At 38.9% G+C, this 13,711-nt stretch overlaps 1 long non-coding RNA gene across 8 annotated transcripts in view; it reads right to left on the bottom strand.

Moving 5' to 3' along the window:
• The window catches only part of LOC105499959 (uncharacterized), a 92,757-nt gene extending 79,537 nt beyond the window's left edge, over nt 1–13,220 (bottom strand). For all 8 annotated transcript variants that reach the window (XR_011624786.1, XR_011624787.1, XR_011624784.1 and 5 more), the window contains exon 1: nt 13,074–13,220. This is a non-coding gene — a long non-coding RNA (uncharacterized lncRNA). The remainder of the gene's footprint in view (nt 1–13,073) is intronic.
• Between the last annotated feature and the right edge of the window lie 491 nt (nt 13,221–13,711).

The following is a 13,711-nucleotide window of genomic DNA, read 5'->3' as shown; positions in this document are numbered from 1 at the left end:
ACAAATATACATATCAGCCTAGGCCTAAGCAGGGTCAGGATCATCAATATCACTGTTTTCCTCCTCCACATCTTGTCCCACTGGAAGGTCTTCAGAGGCAATAACACACATAGAGTTGTCATCTCCTGTGACAACAATGCCTTCTTCTGGGCTACCTTCTAAAGGACCTGTCTGAGGCTATTTTACAGTCAATTTTTTTTTTCTTTTTTTTGAGCTGGAGTCTCTCTCTAGTGCCCAGGCTGGAGTGCAGTGGCATGATCTTGGCTCACTGCAACCTCCACCTTCTAGGTACAAGTGATTCTCCTGCCTCAGCCTCCTGAGTAACTGGGATTACAGGTGCGTGCCACCATGCTCAGCTAATTTTTGTATTTTTAGTAGAGACGGAGTTTAACCATGTTAGCCAGGCTGGCTCTCGAACTCTTGACCTCAAGTGATCCACCTGCCTTGGCCTCCCAAAGTGCTGGGATTACAGGCATGAGCCACTGCGTCCTGCCTACAGTCAAACTTTTAATATATATAAGTAGAAGGAGTATACTCCAAAATAATGATAAAAAGTATAATATGGTAAACACATAAACCAGTAACAGTTGTTTATTATCATTTTCAAGTATTATAACGTACATAATTGTATTGCTATACTTTTTATATGATTCATAGTGCAGTAGGTTAGTTTACACCAGCACCACCACAAACAGATGAGCAATGCTTTGTGCGAAGACACTACCATGGCTACTGCATTACTAGCCAATAGGAATTTTTCAGCTCCATTATAATATTTTTGGATCACCGTTGTATATGTGGTTCATCGCTGACCAAACATATTATGTGGCACATAAGTGTATAAACACATACACACACTCATATGCACATACACGTTTACATATATAATTTCATTTACTTTGATACTTTACACACTGTTTGGACTTTGCTATTTCCTTTTACCAAACGTTTTAGATCTCTTTCCATGTCATGTTATAGAGATGTACATCATCTTTGTAATGACTGTAGTGTAGTTACATTGGATGCAAATATCTTGATTTAATTAAAGAATTCTTCTCATTTACACATCATATTTTATAACATTATTGCTGATGTGTAAGAAACCTATTGATTTTGGTACGTTTATAGTCATTCCTGACTTTTTTACTGATATCTCTCATTAGACCTCATTGTTTTTCTTTGTCTTAAATTTTCTAGAAAGGCAATCATATCATTTAAAGATCATGACATTTTTTATTATTTCCTCTCAATATCTCCTATCCTATTTCTTCCTATTGTCTTATGCTTTGGGTAAGACCTCCAGAAGAGTAAGTGATAAATGTCCCCAAGCATGACCATCTGTAGAATTTAGGTAAAAGTTGATATTTTGGGTTCTAGAATTATCAAGAGAGCTAAGTGATCTAATTAACTTGTGCAGACCTGGCCTGAGTGTGCTTGTTCTCAAACGCCACCTGTTTTCACATAGCCTTATAATATACTTTGCAGATAGAGGGTCAGGATGAACCTGTTCAATTACAGACTGCAAAGTCAGAATGAGGAGGTGGTTGGGTGCGCTATTGTAGGTGGATCTAATTTTCAGTTTTCCGTCTTATACATAATCTTGTTCTATACCCAATTTCCTTTTTCTGCTACCTTCGGTCATGAAGTAAAAGAATTAAGAATCCTCCTTTTCTACTGTTTTCATATCTGTCCTATCCGCAGACAGCTCTACTTGCAACTGGATGGTGATAACTTAGGAAGGTAGAGCTGATTCATTGAGTAGAGAAGGGCTTACGTGAATACCTAATATCTTTCTAAGTCTTGGTGACAAGGATAACTAATACAAAAACTTCGGTAGGATTACTGTTATTATTAAGTCCATTTAGAAAGTTGCTTTAAATTGAGTGAGGGGAGGGGAGTTTCATTTTTTAAAATTATTTCCACTTGATCTAAAAATCAGGCTAGCAAGCTGGACTTATTATGGCTTTCGGTGGGTTGCAGCGAGGAAGCAAAGACTGTTTGAGGTCAGCACAATACTGTCAATACCCAAGTTGGAAAGTTATGCTGTTTTTACTTAGTCTCGTCTTGTTCTTAGTAATTGCTTCCTTTCAACCATAAAGTTGTTTAGTGTAGGAGATATATTCCAAGGCTTCTCTTTATATTCACTGCTGCAAGATCCCATTTTAGCATAATTACAGTCTTGGAATTGAAGAGGCAGGCTCACTCTATCTAGCTATGCAGCTGGCTTTCTCAAATGACAATATGATGCTCACCAGCTTAGCAACAGCCAAGGCTGTGAGCCAGGGGGAGGCCCTCATGCTGAAATTTTGCCCTTGCTTTGTCTGTATTTCCTCTGTGAAAATGGAGAAATGGTTTAGAATTTTTAAAAGCACAAAGTTTTTAATTCTCCGAGAGCTTTTGAAGGGACACGCTGAGTTCCAAATGCAGATTTCCGAATCCCAAATCAGAGATTATTCATCTTTACATCTCAAATAGATATTACAGAGAAAAAAGATTTTGCAGTGCTTTTCTCCTTCTTACAATCTTTTCTTTCTGAGAGAAGACTAAATAAAATCTAAGCCAGGTGTGGTGGCTCACAACTGTAATCCCAGCAGTTTGGGATGCCAAGGAGGGCAGATACTTGAAGTCAGGAGTTCAAGATGAGCCTAGCCAACACGGTAAAACCCCGTCTCTACTAAAAATACAAAAATTAGCCAGGCATGGTGGCAGGTGCCTGTAATCCCAGCTACTCGGGAGGCTGAGGCAGGAGAATCGCTTGAACCCAGGAGGAGGAGGTTTCAGTGAGCCGAGATCATGCCATTGCACTCTAGCCTGGGCAACAAGAGTGAAACTCTGTCTCAAAAAAAAAAAAAAAAGACTAAATGAAGTCTAAATTTTCCTAACTCCTTTACCTATAGATGATTCCACATTCAACTTGACTAGAAGTTATTTTCATGATTTGAAATAATTAATCATTTGTTCACAATAAGTTGTTCACATTCAACCCTCAGTTATCAAGAGACTTAAGTTTACATCTACACTGATTTATCTTCTTCTCAAGAAGACCCGGGCCTCTCTTTTCTTCTACTCAACTTGCCCAGATGTATTGCCTCCTGCCCCCAAGTTCTGTTTGTCCTTCCTTCACACAAATTCATCCACCCATCCCCTTTCTATCCCAATTATCACAACCTCAGTTTAGGTCTTTATATCTATTTTCTGAATTATTAAAAAAGCTTCCTAAATGATCCTTCTACTTCTAGGCTCTCCTTATCCACACTCTTTTAAAGGTAGGATCAGCCTGTGTATAGCACCGTTTAAACAGTAATGAACAAAAGACTTAAAAACTATCCATACATAACAGGTGCCAAAACGAGCACTTGGAATACACAGATTTTGAAAGACACTCTCAGGAATGGACTTTCTGCCCTTTTCAAACTGATGTTTCCCTGACACCGGTTCTATATAGCAGCGGTTTTCAAATTTGGGGTGGCAGGGGGAGCTTTTTTTTTGCCCTCCAGGAAAGATCTGAAGTGTTTGGAGATATTTTTGATTGTTACAACTGGGGTGAAGGAGGGAATTACTGGTATCTAGTGTGTAGAGGCCAGGGAAGATGCTAAGCATCCTAAAATGTACAGGAAAGCGCCCACAATAAAAAGCTTACAGTACAAAATCTCAGTGGTACTAAGGTTAACAAAGTCTGCACATGTTCATAAAGAACTGATAAATTTTCTCTGAGTTCAATGCTTCCCATCTCCACATAATCAAATCCTACCATTCTCCAAAGCTTGTTTCAACCTCATCTCTCCCAGTTCTCTCTCAAAGTTCCCAAAGCAGTTCTGATCTGTATTACTCACTGTGGGTCTATCAAGCATTATTTTCCTTTGGAGGTATTGTCTGTGTCCCATGTGCCCTATCTTCCAATACCCTATCTTGTCAGAGCACAGCATCAAGTCATTGGGCCCATATTCCACCGTATTGTCCACAGAACTGACCACAGTGCCCCGCACACATTACACAATTATTTAATACTTGATATCCAAAGATGAATCCATCAGCATAGAAACTGACAACTGAAGTAGTCAGAAAAGAAAATGCTGCAGGGCTCAGATTGGGGCAATTAATCTACAACAATCTTATTGAGAGCAGAGATAAGGGAAATGGGAACATAGAGAAAGGCAGGAATGAGGACTCCAGGATATACTACCTAGGATAAGAGAATTAGAATGTGTATTTACTTTGATATGATTTGTTTTACAGGAAAAAAAAGGAATGTGCATTTAATCAGATTTGTTTTTTATTGTAGTGAAATACACTCAACCTAAAATTTATCACCTGAACTATTTTTAAGTGTACAGTTGTATGGCATTAAGTACATTTATATTGTTGTGCAATCATCATCACCACCATTCATTTTCAGAACTTTTCAATCTTCCGCATTGAAATCCTATATGTACTCAACACAAACTCTGCATTTCCTCCTTCCCCTAACCCCTGGCAACTATCATTCTACTTTCTGCCTCTATGATTTTGTCTCCTCTAGGAACCTCATCAAAGAGGCATCCCATACAATATTCGTCTTTTATGATTGACTTATTTCACTTAGCATGTCTTCGAGTTTCGTTCATGTTGTAGCATGTCAGAATTTTCTTCCTTTTTAAGACTGAATAATATTTCATTATATGTATATATCACAATTTGTTTATCCATTCATCTGTTGATGAACATTTGGGTTACTTCTACCTTTTGACTATTGTTGAAATGCTTATTGTGAAGATGAATGTATAAATATCTGTTCAAGTCCCTACTTTCACTTCTTTTGAGTGTATATCCAGAAGTGGAATTATTGGGTCTTGTAGTAATTCTGTTTTTAATTTTTTGAAGAATTAATGTACAATTTCACATTCCCAGAAGCAATGCACAAGGGTTCCAGTTTCGCCACATCCTCACCAACACTTGTTATTTTCTGGGTGATTTTTTTAATAATAGCCATTTGAATGGGTGTAAAATGGTATTTCATTTTGTGTTTGATTTGCATTTTCCTAACGACTAGGGAGGTTAAACATCTTTTCACCTGCTTATGGATCATTTATATATATATATTCCTTGAAGAAATATCTACTCAAGTGCAACTTTTAATCAATTGTTTGTTTTGTTGTTGTTGAGTTGTAGAAGTTCTTTATATATTCTAGATATTGATCTGTTATCAAATACATGATTTGCCAATATTTTCTTCCCTTCTGTGGGTTGTCTTTTCATTCTGTTAACAGTGTCCTTTGATGCATGCAAGCTTTTAATTTTGATGAAGTCCAACTTAAATATTTTTTTCTTTCATTGCCTGTGCTTTTAACGTCATAGCCAATAAATCATTGCCAAATCCAATGTCATGGAGCCTTTCCCCATGTTTTCTTCTAAGAGTTTTATGCTTTCAGCTTATACGTTTAGGTTATTGATCCATTTCGAGTTAATTTTTGAATATGATGAAAGGTAAGGGTCCAACTTCATTCTTTTGCATGTGGTTATCCAGTGTTCTCAACAGCATTGGTTGAAAAGATGGTCCTTTACCCCACTGAATGGTCTTGGCACCCTTGTCAAAGATCGTTTGACCTTGTATGAGACAAATCGATTCTGAACTCTCTATTCTACTCCATTGGTCTATATGTCAGTCTTTATGCTGGTACCTCATGGATTTGATTACTGTGCTTTGTAGCAAGGTTGAAAATCAGGAAGTATGAGAACTCCCACTTTGGTTTTCTTTTGCAAGATTGGTTTGGCTATTCAGACTCCTTTGAAATTCCACACGAATTCTAGGATGATTTTTCTGTCTCTGCAATAACTGTTGTTGGACTAGGGATTGCATTGCATCTATAGAGCACTTTGGATAGTATTGACATCTTCATATTTAATCTTTCAATCCATGAGTACTGAATATCTTTTCATTTATGGTGTCTTCTTTAATTTGTTTCACAAGCATTTTATAGTTTTCAGTGTACTAGTCAATCAGGTTTTTTTATTATTATTATACTTTAAATTCTAGGGTACATGTGCACACATGTGCAGATTTGAAACATATGTATACATGTGCCATGTTGGTTTGCTGCACCCATCAACTCATCATTTACATTAAGTATTTCTCCTAATGCTATCGCTCCCCCAGTCCCGTAGCCCCTGACAGGCCCCAGTGTGTAATGTTGCTCACCCTGTGTCCAAGTGATCCCATTGTTCAGTTCCCACCTATGAGTGAGAACATGCGAACGTGCAGTGTTTGGTTTTCTGTCCTTGTGATAGTTTGCTGAGAATGATGGTTTCCATCTTCATCCATGTCCCTGCAAAGGACATGAACTCATCCTCTTTTTATGGCTGCATAATATTCCATGGTGTATATGTGCCACGTTTTCTTAATCCAGGCTATCATTGATGGACATTTGGGCTGGTTCCAAGTCTTTGCTATTGTGAATAGTGCCACAATAAATATACGTGTGCATGTATCTTTAGAGTAGCATAATTTATAATCCTCTGGGTATATACCCAGTAATGGGATTGCTGGGTCAAATGGTAATTCTAGTTTTAGATCCTTGAGGAATTGCCACACTGTCTTCCACAATGGTTGAACCAATTTACATTCCCACCAACAGTGTAAAAGCATTCCTATTTCTCCACATCCTCTCCAGCATCTGTTGTTTCCTGACTTTTTAATTATTGCCATTCTATCTGGTGTGAGATGGTATCTCATCGTGGTTTTGATTTGCATTTCTCTGATGACCAATTATGATGAGCATTTTTTCATGTGTCTGTTGGCTGCATAGATGTCTTCTTTTGAGAAGTATCTGTTCATATCTTTTGCCCACTTTTTGATGGGGTCATTTGTTTTTTTTGTTGTTGTTGTTGTTTTCTTGTCAATTTGTTTAAGTTCTTTGTAGATTCTGAATATTAAACCTTTCTCAGATGGGTACGTTGTAAAAATTTTCTCCCATTCTGTAGGTTGCCTGTTCACTCTGGTGGCAGTTTCTTTTGCTGTGTAGAAGCTCTTTAGTTTAATTAGATCCCATTTGACTATTTTGGTTTTTGTTGCCATTGCTTTTGTGTCTGAGTCATGAAATCCTTGCCCATGCCTATGTCCTGAATGGTATTGCCTAGGTTTTCTTCCAGGGTTTTTATGGCTTTCAGTCTAACATTTAAGTCCTTAATCCATCTTGAATTATTTTTTGTATAAGGTACAAGTAAGGGATCCAGTTTCAGCTTTCTACATATGGCTAGCCAGTTTTCCCAGCACCATTTATTAAATAGGGAGTCCTTTCCCCATTTCTTGTTTCTGTCAGGTTTGTCAAAGATCAGATGGTTGTAGATGTGTGACATTATTTCTGAGGCCTCTATTCAATTCCATTGGTCTATATATCTGTTTTGGTACCAGTACCATGCTGTTTTGGTTACTGTAGCCTTGTAGTATAGTTTGAAGTCAGATGGCATGATGCCGCCAACTTTGTATTTTTTGTTTAGGATTGTCTTGGCAATGCGGGCCCTTTTTTGGTTCCATATGAACTTGAAAGTAGTTTTTTTCCAATTTTGTGAAGAAAGTAATTGGTAGCTTGATGGAGATGGCATTGAATCTATAAATTACCTTGGGCAGTATGGCCATTTTCACGATATTGATTCTTCCTATCCATGAGCATGAAATAGTCTTCCATTTGTTTGTGTCCTCTTTAATTTCATTGAGCAGTGTTTTGTGCTTCTTCTTGAAGCGGTCTTTCACATCCCTTGTAAGTTGGATTCCCAGGTATTTTATTCTCTTTGAAGCAGAGAATTGTTTATTTTGTCTGTTAATTTATACTGTTTCTTTATAGCATCAATGGTCTTTACAATTTGGTATGTTTTTGCAGTGGCTGGTACTGGTTGTTTCTTTCCACATTTAGTGCTTTCTTCAGGAGCTCTTGTAAGGCAGGCCTGGTGGTGACAAAATCTCTCAGCATTTGCTTGTCTGTAAAAGATTTTATTTCTCCTTTGCTTATGAAGCTTAGTTTGACTGAATATGAAATTGTGGGTTGAAAATTATTTTCCTTCAGAATGTTGAACATTGGCCCCCACTCTTTTCTGGCTTGTAGGGTTTCTGCCGAGAGATCCACTGTTAGTCTGATGGGCTTCCCTTTGTGGGTAACTCGACCTTTCTCTCTGGCTGCCCTTAACACTTTTTCCTTTATTTCAACCTTGGTGAATCGGACAATTATGTGTCTTGTGGTTGCTCATTTTGAGAGTATCTTTGTGATGTTCTCTGTATTTCCTGAATTTGAATGTTGGCCTGCCTTGCTAGTTTGGGGAAGTTCTCCTGGATAGTATCCTGAAGAGTGTTTTCCAACTTGGTTCCATTCTCCCTATCACTTTCAGGTACACCAATCAAATGTAGATTAGGTCTTTTCACATAGTCCCATATTTCTTGGAGGCTTTGTTTGTTTCTTTTTATCTTTTTTCTCTAACCTCTCTTCTTGCTTCATTTCATTAATTTGATCTTCAATCACTGATACCCTTTCTTCCACTTGATCGAATCAGCTATTGAAGCTTGTGCATGCATCACGAAGTTCTAATGCCATGGTTTTCAGCTCCATCAGGTTATTTAAGGTCTTTTCTACACTGTTTATTCTAGTTAGCCATTCATCTAATCTTTTTTCAAGGTTTTTAGCTTCCTTGCAATGGGTTCGAACATCCTCCTTTAGCTTGGAGAAGTTTGTTATTACCGACCTTCTGAAGCCTGCTTCTGTCAACTTGTCAAATTCATTCTCCATTCAGCTTTGTTCCATTGCTGGCGAGGAGTTGAGATCCTTTGGAGGAGAAGAGGCACTCTTATTTTTAGAATTGTCAGCTTTTCTGCTCTGGTTTCTCCCCATCTTTTTGGTTTTATCTACCTTTGGTCTTTGATGTTGGTGAGCTACAGATGGGGTTTTGGTGTAGATAACCTTTTTGTTGATGTCGATGCTATTCCTTTCTGTTTGTTAGTTTTCCTTCTAACAGTCAGGTCCCTCAGCTGCAGGTCTGTTGACATTTGCTGGAGTTCCACTCCAGACCTTGTTTGCCTGGGTATCATCAGCAGAGGCTGTAGAACAGCAAATATTGCAGAACAGCAAATATTGCTGCCTGATCCTTCCTCTGGAAGCTTTGTCCCAGAGGGGCAGCCACCTATATAAGGTGTCTGTTGGCCCCTACTGGGTGTCTCCCAGTTAGGCTACACAGGGGTGAGGGACCCACTTGAGGAGGCAGTATGTCTGTTCTCAGAGCTCAAAGGCCATGCTGGGAGAACCACTGCTCTCTTCAGAGCTGTCAGACAGGGGCATTTAAGTCTGCAGAAGTTGTCTGCTGCCTTTTGTTCAGCTATGCCCTGCCCACAGAGGTGGCATCTAGAGGCAATAGGCCTTGTTGAGCTGAGGTGGGCTCTGCCCAGTTCTAGCTTCCTGGCCACTTTGTTTACCTTCTCAAGCCTCAGCAATGGCAGATGTCCCTCCCCAGCCAGGCTGCTGCCTTGCAGATCAACCTCAGACTGCTGCACTAGCAGTGAGCAGGGCTCCATGGGCATGGGACCTGCTGAGCCAGGCACGGGAGAGAATCAACTTGTCTGCCGGTTGCTAAGACCTTGGGAAAAGCACAGTATTTGGGTGGGGAGTGTCCCATTTTTCCAGATAGTCTGTCATGGCTTCCCTTGGCTAGGAAAGGGAAATCCCCTGACCCCTTGCACTTTCTGGGTGAGGCAACATCCCGCCCTGCTTCAGCTCGCCCTCCATGGGCTGCACCCACAGTCCAACCAGTCCCAGTGAAATGAACCAGGTACCTCAGTTGGAAATGTAGAAATCACCCGTCTTCTGTGTCAATCACGCTGGGAGCTGCAGACCGGAGCTATTCCTATTCGGCCATCTTGGCAACTCCAAGCGTCAATCAGATTTTTAAAAGAATGTTATTTTTTTTGCAAGCAACATAATAACAGTATTGAAAATTTAGAATAAAAATTATTCATCTCAAATCTCACTTTCCAACGAATCATTTGGCTTCATTTTCCACATGTCTCCTTCAAGTTTTAGCTGCATATATAGATAATTTCAACATGATTATAATCATTTCATGAATCCAATTTTAAACCTGGCTTTCTTTCTCTTTTTTTGGCAGGATCTCACTCTATCATGCAGGCTGCAGTGCAGTGGCAGTGCAGTGGCACAATCATAGCTCACTCACTAAAGCCTCAAATTCTTGAGCTCAAGCGATCTTTTCACCTCTGCCTCCTGAGTAGCTGAGACTACGGGCATGCACCACCAATGCCTGGCTAATTTTTCAAATTTCTTCATGGAGACAGAGTCTCTCAATGTTGCCCAGGCTGGTCTTGAACTCCTGGGCTCAAGCAATCCTCCCTTCTCAGCCTCCCAAAGTGCTGGAATTACAGATATGAATTACCATGTCCAGCCAGAACCTGAGTTTCTTTAACTTATTATTATATCCTACCCATTTTTCTGTGTTTTCATATAGTCACTTTAACAGATTTTGAGTGTGCTGGACCAATAGTGGACTCTGATAGGGGAAAGGACAGCCAGTGGCCTAAGCTTTGGGAAGGGGTAGAAATAAAAAATCCTCTTTTTTTTTCTCTTCGAGTAGTGAAAATAAATACTTTCTAAGCAAAAATGAAAACAAGAGATTCAAAGACTGCCCCAGGGAACCCCTTTTTGTTCTTGGATGAGAACAGTCACAATTCAAAATATATTGACTGGCTTTAACTATGTCTCCTCTGATTCCTCTCAAACCCTAACTCTAAAACATAACATGTAATATTTGCAACCCATCTTAAAAGACAAGAATCCCAGAGCATAAACAACATGTATTTGCTGCACTTTTCACAGTGGATGATGGATATATTTATATCCATCTGCAACTCTTGATTACTCAGAGTTTTCAATAGATGTACAGAAATTCTGTGAAACTGAATCAAATCCAAATAGGTTTTCATATGAAGAGCCCATCTTAACAATATTTGATTTTATCACCTTTCTTGTAATGAAAAACTTGGCTGACAGTGTTGGGTGTTCAACTGGGAGGTATGAATTAGTAAAGACAGGTTTTGGAAACTTTGCCGTGCCAAGTTTTTTAATCAGAGTAGTGAACATGCCCCTACAATGAAAGCAGCCTGTCCCCTAGAATTATCTCTCTTCAAGTAGTTAGAAGGAGCCTGTACAAACTTGACTGCACCCATGAAAACTCACAGCTTCACCTTTCCTTTCCAAGATTTGTGCCATTTCTTGGATAAATTTGAGGGCTGATGAAATGTAAGCAGAGGTCCTGGATTCTGCCTTTCTTTAACTGTTCCCTACCTTTTTAATTTTTTTTCTTTATTTGGAGAACATGTATTTCTAATGAGACTTTCTTAAGATGTTATGAACCAAGAAAATGTGATCAATTCTTTTTCATCTTATTCTTCATTATCATTATCATTATCATCATCACAGACTCTTATTCTAATTTTAAAGCTGTTTATATAAATGTCCCAGTAAGTCAGATTTTTCTACTATCACTTCTTTTTCAGGGTTCAGAAATTAAAACATGGTTACAGCACATACAGTATTCCTTTTAATTAACTTCTGTTTCCCTTCACACTCAATTTAAAATGAAATATTTTTTTAACTGGAATATATTTTGATAGGCTTAAATTAAAACTTTTTTAATGCCCAGAGTCCAGCCCTAAAAGATCTGATACCTTATTCAGATCTCAGAGGTTAAAATAATGAACACCCTACTGAAGAGCTACTAGAGAACTCATTAGTTTCACTTTTCAGGCTGGGTGCCCAAGGTGGGCTACTTCCATCTGTGGGACACACACAAACCTTATTGTAGAGTGCAAAATGCACGTATTTTAGCCAGTCACTTTCAGCATGTTCCAGGAAAGCAGATAGCTCCATTAGGTAATGTCAGAGAAGATAAATGTGTTTCAATTACTTGCCAAAAATGCTTAGTGAGCATCGGAGAGGTGCATTCTGCTTTCGAAATTATTAAGCAGACTATTCAGAAGTACTGAAACATTCATTTTTCGTTGCAGATTCTTGACCAGAAGCCAAGGACAGCTGTCTTCCTCTGACACCCTATGGTGACGCCCACAGGAACTCTCGCCTTTCAGGGTTCAACCCACTAAAAGGTGTGAAAGGATGTGCATTTAGCAGCCCTGACGTCTATGATTTCACTGAAGGATTTTAAGCACAGAAACCCATGATCCCGGAAGGGCAATGCTCTACCTTTAGATACATTTGTCTCAGTAATAGCAATGTGTCTGGGTTTCTCCACATAAATATACTGCAATAAACTATCACAGTCTGTATGCTATTTGTATGTATAAATATATAAATGTACGAATAGATACTATGCATCTTTCTGGAAAGTAGGACCTGAATCTAAGTCATGATATAATTACAATGTGGCATTTCGCTCAATGTATACAAGTGGTACAATGAAAACATCAAACATTTCTGAAAAACTGTTTTTGAAAATCAAATTGTAGGACTATCTGCATCAGAATTATCTGACTTTTAAAAACTGCAGACTTCTGCATTTCCCTGCAGGTAGGGCCTTGGAACTTGCTTTTTAACAAACACTCCAGGAAATGGCCTCTTTCTTAAACATCTTTTATCCAAGGAGGACTCCCTGAAAGTCCCTCTGAGAGAGACTAAGTTCTTTTCTCCCCCTTGGTAGAAGGAAGGAATTAAGTATTTACACTGCTGAATCGGTTTAGGCAAAACTACCCATTAAAATAAGCAGCAGTTAGTAGCATTATTATGATGTCTGTCAAGTAAGTCATCTTTTCTCATTCTGGCTTTTCCTCCATTTTTCTCCATTATGTTCCAGCTGTGGGCACTCAGTTATTCTCACTGATCTTTATCTAGCTCACTAAATGGCAGAGACTAGCCACCATGGCCACTCCATTTAGGGCATGACTAAGTTATCAAGTGACTATTACTTACTAGTAACTCATAGTCGGTGACTAGAATCCTAGCTAGATTTTTCCTTATGACCACTAGGCTGCTTGGGTTGCTATAACAAAATACCACAGACTGGATGACTTAAACAACAGAAATTTAACTACTTACAGCTCTGGAGACTGGAAGTTCAAGATTAAGGTGCCAGTCAATTTGATTTCTGGCGAGGGCTCTTTTCCTGGCTTGCAGGGAGCTGCCTTTTCACTGTGTGCTCCTGTAACCTCTCCTACTTAGTCTATGTGCTTGCAGAGAGAGGGACCTTATGTCTCTTCCTCTTCTTATAAGGGCTCCAACCTTATTGGGTTAGGGCCCCACCTTTATGACCTCATTTAACCTTTATTGCCTCCTAAAGGGCCTATCCAAATCCAATCACTTTGGGAGTTACGGTTTCAACATGTGAATCTGCAGGGGACAGAAGTCATTCCCTAGCAGTCCCTTAACTGGGGAATGAATAAATAAATTCTGGTGCATCCCTACAGTGACATAATAATCAGCAGTAAAAAAGGGACAAACTATTAAAACACAAAAGAACATGGATAGATTTCAAATATGTATGCTAAGTGAAAAAAACAGATTAAAAGGGTTACATATTGTATGAGCCCATATATATGACATTGCCTGGAAAAGGTAACCCTAGGGGAACAGAAAACAGATCAGTTGTTGCTAGGGATTGGGGAAGGGTTTAACCAGAAGGGATATGGATAATATCTGATATTATCCTGATATAAGTAAAACTTTTTTGATGTGAT

Source organism: Macaca nemestrina, chromosome 6, assembly GCF_043159975.1.
Source record: "Macaca nemestrina isolate mMacNem1 chromosome 6, mMacNem.hap1, whole genome shotgun sequence".
Taxonomy (NCBI): domain Eukaryota; kingdom Metazoa; phylum Chordata; class Mammalia; order Primates; family Cercopithecidae; genus Macaca; species Macaca nemestrina.
The sequence above is the reverse complement of the archived record's forward strand: the minus strand, read 5'-3'. Positions and strand labels throughout refer to the sequence as shown.